Source organism: Uranotaenia lowii, chromosome 3 (genome assembly GCF_029784155.1).
Source record: "Uranotaenia lowii strain MFRU-FL chromosome 3, ASM2978415v1, whole genome shotgun sequence".
In the NCBI taxonomy this organism is placed as follows: Eukaryota; Metazoa; Arthropoda; class Insecta; order Diptera; family Culicidae; genus Uranotaenia; species Uranotaenia lowii.
In genome coordinates, this window is record NC_073693.1 from 186,915,438 (window position 1) to 186,926,934 (window position 11,497).

An 11,497-nucleotide genomic window follows, 5' to 3' on the forward strand; every position below is an offset into this window, starting at 1 on the left:
TATGTACAATGTACATCCTTTTCCTTCTGTTTTGCATACAATCCGTGCGCAAAACTCGATAGTTATCTTGTATCAAACTGAAGGCTGGGATAAGGCGGGAGCTCAGAAACCGGAGTTCGGATAAGCGGGGTTCTACTGTATATCGTTTCTCATGACTTTTTGGGTACTTACTTACTTAATGATCCCGCGCCGATCCTCCGGTGCATAGGGCCGTAGTAAAAGACCTCCACTGTTGACGATCCGGAGCCAGCGTCTTCACCTGGTCCCAGTCAAGATTCTCGTCGACAGTTCGGATTTCAGCGGCTAGGCTTCGCCGCCATGAGTTTCTGGGTCTGCCTCTTCTTCGATGTCCTTCTGGATTCCAATCTAGCGCCTCTCTGCAAATTTCGTTTTCATCTTTCCGCAGCGTGTGCCCAATCCATCTCCACTTACGTTCCCGAATCTCGATTTCTAGCGCCCTTTGATGACACCGGCGATGTAGTTCCTCATTTGAGATCCAGTTGCCAGGCCACCAAGCGCGGATGATATTCCGCAGGCAGCGGTTTACAAATACTTGCAGTTTTCGCGTCGTTACCGCATATGTGCACCAAGTTTCGCACCCGTACAGCAATACGGATTTGACGTTTGAGTTGAAGATTCGGATTTTTGTTCGTAGAGAGATCTGGCGTGACCGCCAGATGTTTCGGAGACTCGCAAACGCAAATCGGGCCTTTCTGATCCGTGTTTCGATGTCTTTTCTGGTACCACCATCAGGCGTAATCTGGCTACCAAGATACTGGAAGCACTCCACTTTCTCAACTTGTTGCCCAGCTACCATGAAACTGGAGGGATTTCCTGTGTTGATCTCCATCGACTTGGTCTTTCCGACATTGACTTTGAGACCTGCTGCCTTGGAACATTCGGTGAGGTCGTCGAGTTTGCTCTGCATATCTGGTTGTGTTTGGGCGAGCAAAACAATATCGTCAGCCAGGTCAAGGTCGTTCAGTTGCTCCATTGTTGAAGGATTCCACGGCAATCCTCGGTTCGGTGCACAGTCAATCGATCCAATCAGAATCTCATCCATTACGATTAGAAAAAGTAGCGGTGATAGAATACATCCTTGTCTCACTCCAGCAGTTACCGGGATTGGTTCGGACAAGACACCGTCGTGCAAGACCTTGCACGAAAATGCCTCGTATTGTGCTTCGATGAGATGGACTAGTTTCTCTGGGACCCCTCGTCGCCTTAGAGCCGCCCAGATGTTTTCATGGTTAAGTCGGTCGAATGCTTTTTCGAAATCAACGAACACCAGCAGAAGAGAGTCCTGAAATTCGTTGATTTGTTCCAGTATTATTCGTAGCGTTGTGATGTGGTCCACACATGATCGTCCGGATCGGAATCCAGCTTGTTGCCGTCGGAGTGTAGCGTCGATTTTCTCCTGGATCCTGTTCAGGATCACTTTGCAGAGTACTTTGAGGGTTGTACAGATCAACGTTATGCCTCGCCAGTTACCGCACTCTGTCAGGTCTCCTTTCTTCGGGACCTTTACGAGGATACCCTGCATCCAGTCGGCCGGGAATGTTGCAGTATCCCAGATGTCAGCGAAAAGACGGTGCAACATTTGTGCTGACAGGGCAGGGTCGGCTTTCAGCATTTCAGCAGGGATACAATCGATCCCAGGTGCTTTGTTGGATTTCATGTTTTTGATTGCCGCTTCTATTTCAGCCAGCGAAGGCGCTTCCGAGTTGACGCCATTTATGCGACTTATTGTTGGCGCTTCGAGCTGTAGATTCTGTTGGCCATCGCTATTCGTGACTCGGAAGAGTTGTTCGAAGTGCTCAGTCCATCGTTTGAGCTGATCTGTTCGATCGGTCAATAACTGACCTGCTCGGTCTTTTAGCGGCATTCTTGCATTAGTTCTTGCACCACTAAGGCGGCGAGAAATGTCATAAAGTAATCGGATATCTCCATTGGCGGCGGCTCTTTCTCCCTCTTCGGCTAGGGAGTTTGTCCAGGCTCTCTTATCTCGTCTACAAGCTCGTTTAACTGCCTTTTCCAGCTCCGCATATCGTAAGCGGGCGGCTGCTTTGGCTGACCCGGTACATGCCTGCTCAATTCCGACTTTCGCCTTTCTCCGATCATCGACCATCCTCCAAGTTTCATCCGACATCCATTCACTCCTTCTTCCACAAACTTTACCGAGAGTACCATGGCTCGTCGTGATAAAGGCATTCTTGATTCCACACCACTGTTCTTCGACTGTTCCGTCTGTCGGCAGCTCCAAGGCTCGGGATTCTAGCTGTTCAACGTATGCCCTTTTCACCTCTGGATTCTCCAACCGGCGGACGTCGTATCGACACCCGACCTTCTCCTCGCGCCGTTGGACACGTGCAACTCTCAGTCGTATCTCGCCAAGGACGAGGTGATGGTCAGATGCAATGTCTGCGCTTCGCTTGTTGCGGACATCAAGAAGGCTCCTTCTCCATTTTCGGCTGATGCAGATGTGGTCAATTTGATTTTCTGTTCGGCCATCTCGGGATACCCAAGTGACCTTATGTGCTGGTCGATGGGGGAAGAGCGATCCACCGATCACCATGTTGTTGTTGCCACAAAATTCTACAAACAGCTCTCCGTTTTCGCTCATCTGTCCTAGGCCATGGCGCCCCATGATGCGCTCAAGGTCCTGATTGTCGGAGCCAATCTTTGCGTTGAAGTCGCCCAAATGGATTTGAATGTCACCCTTCGGAATTCTCTCAACCACGCTGTTCAGTTGACTGTAAAACTGCTCTTTCTCCTGCAAGTCGGCAACGTCAGTTGGCGCATAACACTGGACCATTGTAAGGTTTCTAACCCGTGTTCTAAATCTGGCTACTATTATTCTTTCTTTTATCGGTTCCCATCTAATGAGGGCCGCGTAGGCCTGCGGGCTTAACAGGAAACCAACTCCTCGTTCCCGAGTAGCATGTTCTCCTCGTATGCCAGAGTAAAGCAGGACTTGCCCGGATTGTGTCTTGTGTTCTCCAGTATTAAGCCAACGGACTTCGCTCAGTCCTAGAATTTCAAGCTTGAGGCGGCTAGCCTCTCTAGCAAGTTGTTCCAGTTTGCCTTGTTGGGCAAGGGTTAAAACATTCCAAGTTCCAATTCGTGTCCGTGTTTTCATGCTAAAAGTCGTCGCCAAAGTTCCAGGTCGGTCATTTCTTTCGGATTCCGTAACAATTTCAAATCGGGAGCAGTAGGTTGTTAGCCTAAAGTCCCTATCCCGCGATGGGGCTGCCATCTTGGACTTAGCTGGCGGGAGCCGCATTTCATAAATTCAGCCGCTTGCTGCAAGACAGACGCTGTTTGAGCCGCCCCTGACCTGGAGAACAGACGCTCGGTTGTTGTTGCACGCCGCCCCTGACCTGGGGAACAGACGCGTGCGGCCACCTTCTCAGTCTGCATGCGACCAAAGCATCCACCGGGGTTGGGTACCCGATCTCCGCTTAGGTTACTCGCACCCCAGCCGGCACCGCGGGGAGGTAGAGATAGGAGTTGTGAATAAGAGGTGATATGACCACTATGGGGTCTCGTGTTGCACATTATCCACCGTTTACCAGCCACTTTTTGGGTAATTGATCTCAATGCAAATGTACTCTTTTTGGTGTTGCGGGAGATGGTAACCCTAGTTTAAGCCACCGCACGCAACGTAAAATGACGTTATGGCTGGTTTTACCCTCAATTCCCTCTCAATTAAGTGAGAAAAAGCATATTCGGACTTGAATATTTTGAATCAAATGAAGCCTATCTTGTGTGGTTATTTTTATTTTCAACAAGTCGAATGAAGGCTGTTTGAGTCATCGCCTCAAATTCTCTACATTTATAATATGGTTCAGAAAGGCTTGTTCGGACTGGAAGATTTTTTAGCAAACGAGACCTATCTTGTTTGTTGTTTGCTTAAGAATCGAATGAAAAATGGGACTTATCTTGTGAGATTTTTCCAAGGAATCAAGTGAAGGCTATTTCAGCCAACGTATAATGGAGTTATGGTTGATTTTACCCTCCATTCCACTTATATTTATCAATAAACTTAATCAATAAACGGACTTGTTCCGGGGTAAGTTTTACAAACAGACCTTTGGCCTCAGCATGGGGAGCAAACTTTCCTCCCTTCTGGCAGAAGTATTCATGACCGATTTTGAGACCGATTTGGAGAAAAGGGAAAAACTCTTCCTCCGTGTCTGGTGGCGCTACGTGGATGACATTTTCGCTTCTGTAAAAGAACGCTACCTCCCACAGACACTAGAATTATTAAATAATCAGCATAGATCGATTAAATTTACGGTTGAGAAAGAAGTTGAGGGAAAACTGCCCTTCCTTGATCTGCTGATCTCAAGGAAAGAGGACAACACAATAAAGTTTGGAATCTACCGGAAACCAACCTCAACTGACAGGTATATTACGGTCGACTCAAATCACTTTGGTGCTTAAAAACAAGCCGCCTTCCACTCTATGGCACATCGGCTGTACCATATTCTAAAGGAAAAGCCTGAGTTTGAAGACGAGAAGCAAAAAATTTTTGATGCAGGAATTGTGAATGGATACGGCAATGATTTCGTTCGTAAAATTCTTCACAAGCACGCCCGAAAAAAGCACCGAAGTGATGCAACAACACTAACACCGGAAAAAGAAGAATCGCAAAAAGTTAGTCTACCGTTTTATCCAAAATTGACTAACGGAATCAGCCAGATTCTTCTGCAGCATGGTCTAAAAACTGCATACAAGAGTGGAAACACCCTCAAGGATCGTCTAGTCTCGCTTAAAGACAAGATTCCTGAGAAGGATAGATCCGGAATTTACGAAATTCCATGCAGCTTATATTGGTCAAACTCGCCGTAACTTCAAAGTCCGTCTCAAAGAACACAAAAATGCCGTTGAGAATGGGAGAGTTAATGAATCGAGTGTTGCCGCCCACACAACAGAGTTTGACCATTCCGTTGATTGGAAAAAGGTCAAATTTAGGAAGTTTGTACGGAAAACACCACATCTGAATGCTTGGGAGTCGATGTTCATCAGCACCGCCGAAAAACCGTTGATGAATGAAGACGAGCCGCCGATCATTTCACCTCTCTTCAACCTGATCAAACAAAAAGATGTAGATGGGCAACATCGAGCCCGAAACCTTTCAACAAAAAGGTAACTTTATATCCTTTTTCCGTTAAGGGGGGGGTAGGGTCTAACACTTTCAAAAAATCGATTTTTTTATTTTTTGATTTTCTTATTGTAAAACATTTCAAGAATGTTGTGTCAAATTTTCAAGTCAATTGAAGCAAAACTGAAGAAGTTATAGGCCTTTATCTCCTCCTATCTAATACTGCAAGAAAGCGAGAGCAGAAACTTCAAACGCGTTTTTCTCGAAAGCACATTTTTAAAGTCCGTGGACATCGTCATTTGAGAACTACTTATCCGATTCTTTTCAAATTTGGAACATATTTTCTACATATAAAATACCAGACCCCAACGTTTTTCTTTTTTGATTTTTTTACTTTGGGGAGATTTTACAGGTGAAAAATGGCGGATTTTTAAGTGAAAAATCGTAGTTTTTACTTCAAACAGCCACAAAAATTTCATACAAATATTTTTTAGTTAAATAAAAACGTTGGGGTCCAGAAAAACATCTATTAAAAATATTTTGCTCTGATTTTTTGACTTCAGATGATTCTGTGCTGAGATACAGTGTCCACCGCAAATCCTGTTTTCTAAACGGCATCCTCGAAAATGCTCCATCACCGGCTCATTTTTCAATATTTTTCTACGAAAAAATTACTAAATGTTCTTTTAACAATGCTTTGTATAATGCAAAAAATTTGAATACATTTCTTTGAACGATAGCTCTAGGAAAAAATCGTGAAAATGGTGTTTTTTTATACCCGTTAGACCCTACCCCCCCCTTAAGTAAGAACGTTAGGTGTCGTGTCCTGTAATACGTCGTGTGTTATGTGTATATTTTCCAATTAATTCAGAAAAAAAAGTTCTGATTTAAAAATTCTGAACCAAATTAGACTTATCTTATCAATTAATTAAGAAAAAGCTCTATTTAACGATGCGTGAGGTGGCTCAAACAGCCTTCTTTTGATTCCTCGTTAAAATCACACAAGATAGGTTTTTTTTGTTAAAATTTTTTAGTCCAAATCAGTGTTTTTCTGGATTGTTTACAAAATACAGTGGAATTAGGGGCTAAAAGGCACTTTATCTCCGTTCGTAAGCTCGTGCGGCGGCGTCTGAAACTATATCCAATAGATTCACCGGACATTTTCACTAATGGAAAGTATTTTTTTCAGAGATTTGGTTAATGTAGGGCGGAAGATATTGAATTTCTTCGCGGTTTATACATTTTTTTCCTCATCATGAGCTAGCTTTTCAGCAATTTTGACTACTGGAAAATCCAGCGAACTCAATTGCTGGAAATCACATTGTCTTTTTCAAAATCAACTGGAAATTTTTAAATCCAAAATTTGATTTTTTTTTTTAATGTGTTTATTTGAAACGGCTCATACCGAAGGTTTTAAAGAGCCAAACCCTTGTTTTTGTGTTTACAATTCATACATTGTATAGATGAAGAAAAAAGAATAAAGAAAAAGGGAAAACGAATTTATACACGAAGATCAATAGATTTAAAGAAAAGGTATAATTCGAACATGTAATCTAGGTCCACCGCAGCCAACACATCCCTCACTGGAACGTTAGGTGGTTTTCCTCGGGCCCGAAGGGAATCTATTAAGTTTGCTCTGGCAATAAGGTGGTCCTCACAAGACCAAACAAGATGCTCGACATCATGGTAACCCTGGCCACAACCACATAAATTGCTGCTAGCGAGATTTACACGAAAGAGTAACGCGTTCAAGGAACAATGATTGGACATGAGACGGGAAATTGTTTTAATTGAATCCCGACTCAGGTCCAATCTATTGAACCAGGGTTTAAGGCTTACCTTTGGGATAACAAAATTTGATTGAAAATTTAAATTTAAAATTTAAATCCAAAATTTGATTGAAAATTTAAATTTTAATATCAAACTCCCATGATAGTCATATTTATACAAATATTTATTTTCATTTTTCTTGAGCGATATTCATTTAAATTTTTGAAACAAAATTAATCATATTTATAAGCAGTGTATTCGAAAAAATGCAACACATTGTTTCGTGAACAACTTTTCAATGCATAGATAGAAACTGATAAAATTTACCAGGTACCACTACCAGGTAACTTCGCTAAAAATTTCATCAATTTTCATCCATGCATCCATTCTCGAAAACACTCCAGTGCACATTGGTCCAGAAATGAAATTTAGCGGGAAACAATTATTTGCGTCTTTCTTTTAAGTTTGATGCATTTAATGTTTTAGACAAACTTTTACAACCACTAAAGGCGGGGGTGGTATACATATATGTAATAAAAAATCACGTATTCTTGATTTATTTCTCGATGAAAATTATCCTGAATGATTTCTGACAAATTTTGTTTCATGATTTCTTTATATTCACGCAGAGAAAACTAGTGTCATTGAAACAAAAGAAATACGTTTTTCAATCAAGGTTGTAGTGTTCTTTGAACGTAAATCTTATTTTTTTATTTATTTTTTTTTCTATCAAAAGGAAAAAAAAATATTTCAAGTTCATGTACACAGATTTTGAATAAATGTACTGTACTGAAATCAAAAGACAATAAATTCGTGCCAAAAACAATGAAAAACTTCTTTGATTTTGATGCTATTTTCTTCGAAACCAACAACGATGAAAAAAAATATTGGCGGAAAATTCTCATTACCGTGAAAGATTTTTTGTAAGTTTTTTTTTTAATTTATTTGAAGTAAATTCTTAAAGTTTTAAATAAGTTGTAGGTCAACTGTTCAGCCGGCGACGATTGGATCTAAGGCTATAAGTATCGAATTGGAAGCTGCGGAATTTCAAGTTGTCCGATAAGGTACAGATTAACGCTAGCATGTTTCAAAGTGAGTACCTTCCATATTATTTATTGTTACACTACGCTTGCTGGTGCGTAATTACCTTCCTTACATTTCATACAATGTTTTAAGGGAAAGTATTATTGTCATTCATTTGTATCTTGTTATCGTAAATGTTTTCTATTTTCCTCTCTTCTTTACAAGAAGACTTCAGGTAAGTTGGTCCAGGATGTAGAACGAAGTGGCAAAACTTAAGATAAATAAATGATTGGAAAAATGAAATTTATTATTAGTTTTCGAAAAAAGACCTTTGTGGTATTATTTTTGTAAAAACGAAATTTTATTGCAACTAATGAAAATGCTATAGATTTAAGAATTTGAGCTTTTGAATCAAAGTACATTTTTTGATTCAAAGGAAACAATTTCTTCGATGCTAAGAAAATGAATTTGAATCAATGTGATTTTTATTTATCTCAAAATCAAAGGAAAAAAATCCTTTGTTTTGCGGCACTTTTCTTTAAAATAAAAAATCTTTTCGCTGCGTGTTGAATGGGGATCCTCCTTCTTTGATGGGAGGGGCTTTCGTGTACAATGAATTATCCTTAAATGCAAATGTTTACATTTTCACAAAACCTGATGGAAACCACTTGTCAATTGATTGAATTAAAATGAATTTTATCTTTTTTTTTCGATTATTATGCAAAGGAACCCCCCCCCCCCCTTTTCTAGATAGGAGGGACTCCAAACTCGAAAGTACACGAAAGTACAATTGATTAATCATTTTTACCGACAACTAGGATGGACTAACTAGCTCTAACTAGCTATGAATGTTGTGCCGATGCTCCGTCGATTAGAAAAAAATTCACCAAAGCATCACTGTCCTAGCAGACAAAAAGATAAGGGTGAGAATCTTGGCCAATCGTTATTGATACAACACAATTTTTCATCGCATTTTCCATCGAAAGCTCTCCACGCTTTTCCGACACTCTCAGTCAGTGTCATCGCCGGATGTTCTCCCATTCATACAGTTTGCATGATGTTTATCCCAGCCATTGGGTAGGACCGATCTCACATCGCATCGCAAACAACACACGCAGCTGAAGAAGTGAGAGAAGTGGGGGCATCGGGAAAACAACACAACTCCTCCAGTCAAGTCAAATCTCTGTGATGATGCTCTGGAAACTTCATAAGCACAAACATTAGGTAGGTGGAGAATATTTTCTTCTCTCTCACTAAGGAGATTGATGCTTCTCCAGCACATATGATATGATGCTGTGCCCGGAGCAGGAAAGGAAAATACCTACAATGGTATTCGTGACGGAAGAGACGTTTCCACGTTTTCCACGTTTTGGGAGAAACATCGTGGTGACATTCAATTTGGATGTAATGACGATAAGGGTTATCTTTCAGAAACAGCCATGTTTGGTATTTTCATGAATTTTTAAAGACAAGAAAATATGAAACAAAACTGTTTAATAATCAAAAGTTCTAAAACATAATTATTCTTAGTAATATACACAGAGTACTTGTCAAACGGGCAACAACTTAATGAAAAAAACCACATAGTATCCGTTCAGTTGAGTTTTGAGCTTTTTCTCAAAATCTAAACAGAAACTTATTTCGATGTTCATGTTCTTAAACATTACCCAGCAAACCATTAAGCACTGAATCAAGCCGCATATGGGGAGTTAAACAGCATTTCAGTGCCAATTGACCGTATAGAATTATTACAAATGCCAAAAAGCCAAGTGACATTCAAAACCGAATAAGCCCTGTATAAGCTAAGTCAAGAAGATGTAATGCCTTTAACTGGCTTTGTTGTGTCAACTTCAATGAAAAATAAACAACAGGTGGGTAAAACTTCAAAGTAACAACAATCTCCAGCCCAGCTGCATTTTTGTCGAGCGGAAACTGATTTACAGTCACAGATAGCAAAAAATGTGGAAAATTGAACTAAGGACAACAACCAGCTCTATCTTCCGCTGGCCAAAAAGCTGGAATCGCCGGACATGAAATGGAATACCGAGCTATTGGATCTGCACCCGAAAAAAAACAACGAAAACCCGCAACGCGCTTACGGACCTGCCCCGAAGGAAATCATCTGATCCACCACGAAGGAGCATATTGTATTCTGCTGCTGGCGAATAAAAATTGTTCCTTTAAATTTGGTGAAAAAATGTAGAAAAATAAGTGAAGTGGAAAATGATTGTGCCGAAAACTATTCAAACTTTTAGAAATAAAAAGTTTTCAAAAGTCAGCTGATTTATGTAATTTCCGTTCTATTACTATCACAAAAAGATCCTTTTATCTCTATGAAACGTTGTGGTTATATAAAAATAATATTAGTTTGGGGCATTGGATGTAAATCTTTGGTTTAAATACGCCAAATTATGCTGGACTGGATGCATGGATGAGATGGTCGACTAAGCTGAGGCACTGAAAAATGCTAAGTCATATCAATTCAAGACCCGCCAAGAGTTCGATTCTTCAGGTGTGTTCAACGAAACCCAATCGAAATCAATTGAAATGGATTGACAGTTGATCAGCTGTTTTTCCAATTGACTTCGATCGATTTCTATTAGGCTGTTGATTGAACAGCCATTCACAAATACTAACGCATAGGCGCAGTGTTTTCAGATGTCATTTATTTATCAGCTTCGTTCAAAATTCGAAAAGGCGGTTTACTCTGGCAGGATTAAATCTAGGTGGAAATAGAAAGCTCAGAGGAATAACAATGGGAATATCGTCTCTTCCGTGTCAACAACACCATACTCCATGGGAATATCGTGAAAAAAATACATTTCTTCTATTGTTTAAAATATGTAACATTTATTTATTATTTTAAACTTATTTCATAAAATTTCACATTTGCTTCGGTGCAGCACTGAAAGATGCTACTGACACCACATCACTGACATAGCACCTCTGGCACAGCACCGCCAATGCCACATCGACCGACACCACTTTAAATAGCACCTGTGCAGTCCAGCCAGACACCATTCCAAAACTCCACTCTGCACGATTGGCACAACACCACTGACGCAGCACGACAGGCACAGCTCCACCGACTCAGCACGACTGCAACAGCACCACCGACTCAGCACAAATGACACAGCATCACCGACTCAGCACCCGACAGAGAACACCGCACCGAATGACACCGAATTCAAATAATTTTTCACAACACACCGAATCAGCTGTTTTTTGACAGTAAACAACTGCATTTGTGTTAGTGCGATAGAAACCGATAGAAACGAATCCTGCTCTCAGGCTTGATCGATTTCGATTGGTTTCGATCGATTCCGATTGGCTTCATTGAACGTCAATTGGATTAGTTTCGACCAAACCATTGGCTGAGTGAACAACGATTCACCAATCGAAATCGATTGAAACCAATTTCAATTGGCTATTGAACGGGCCTTTCATTCCATTCGGCAAAAAAGGGGGTAATGGAGATAGGAAACAAAACAGCTCTGGGGAGAATAAGACAAAACACATAAACAATTTTTTTCTTTATTTATTTTTTCTCATCCAGTGGGTTGCACCCACTGGAAATTTTTTTGACAGCTTTCCGTA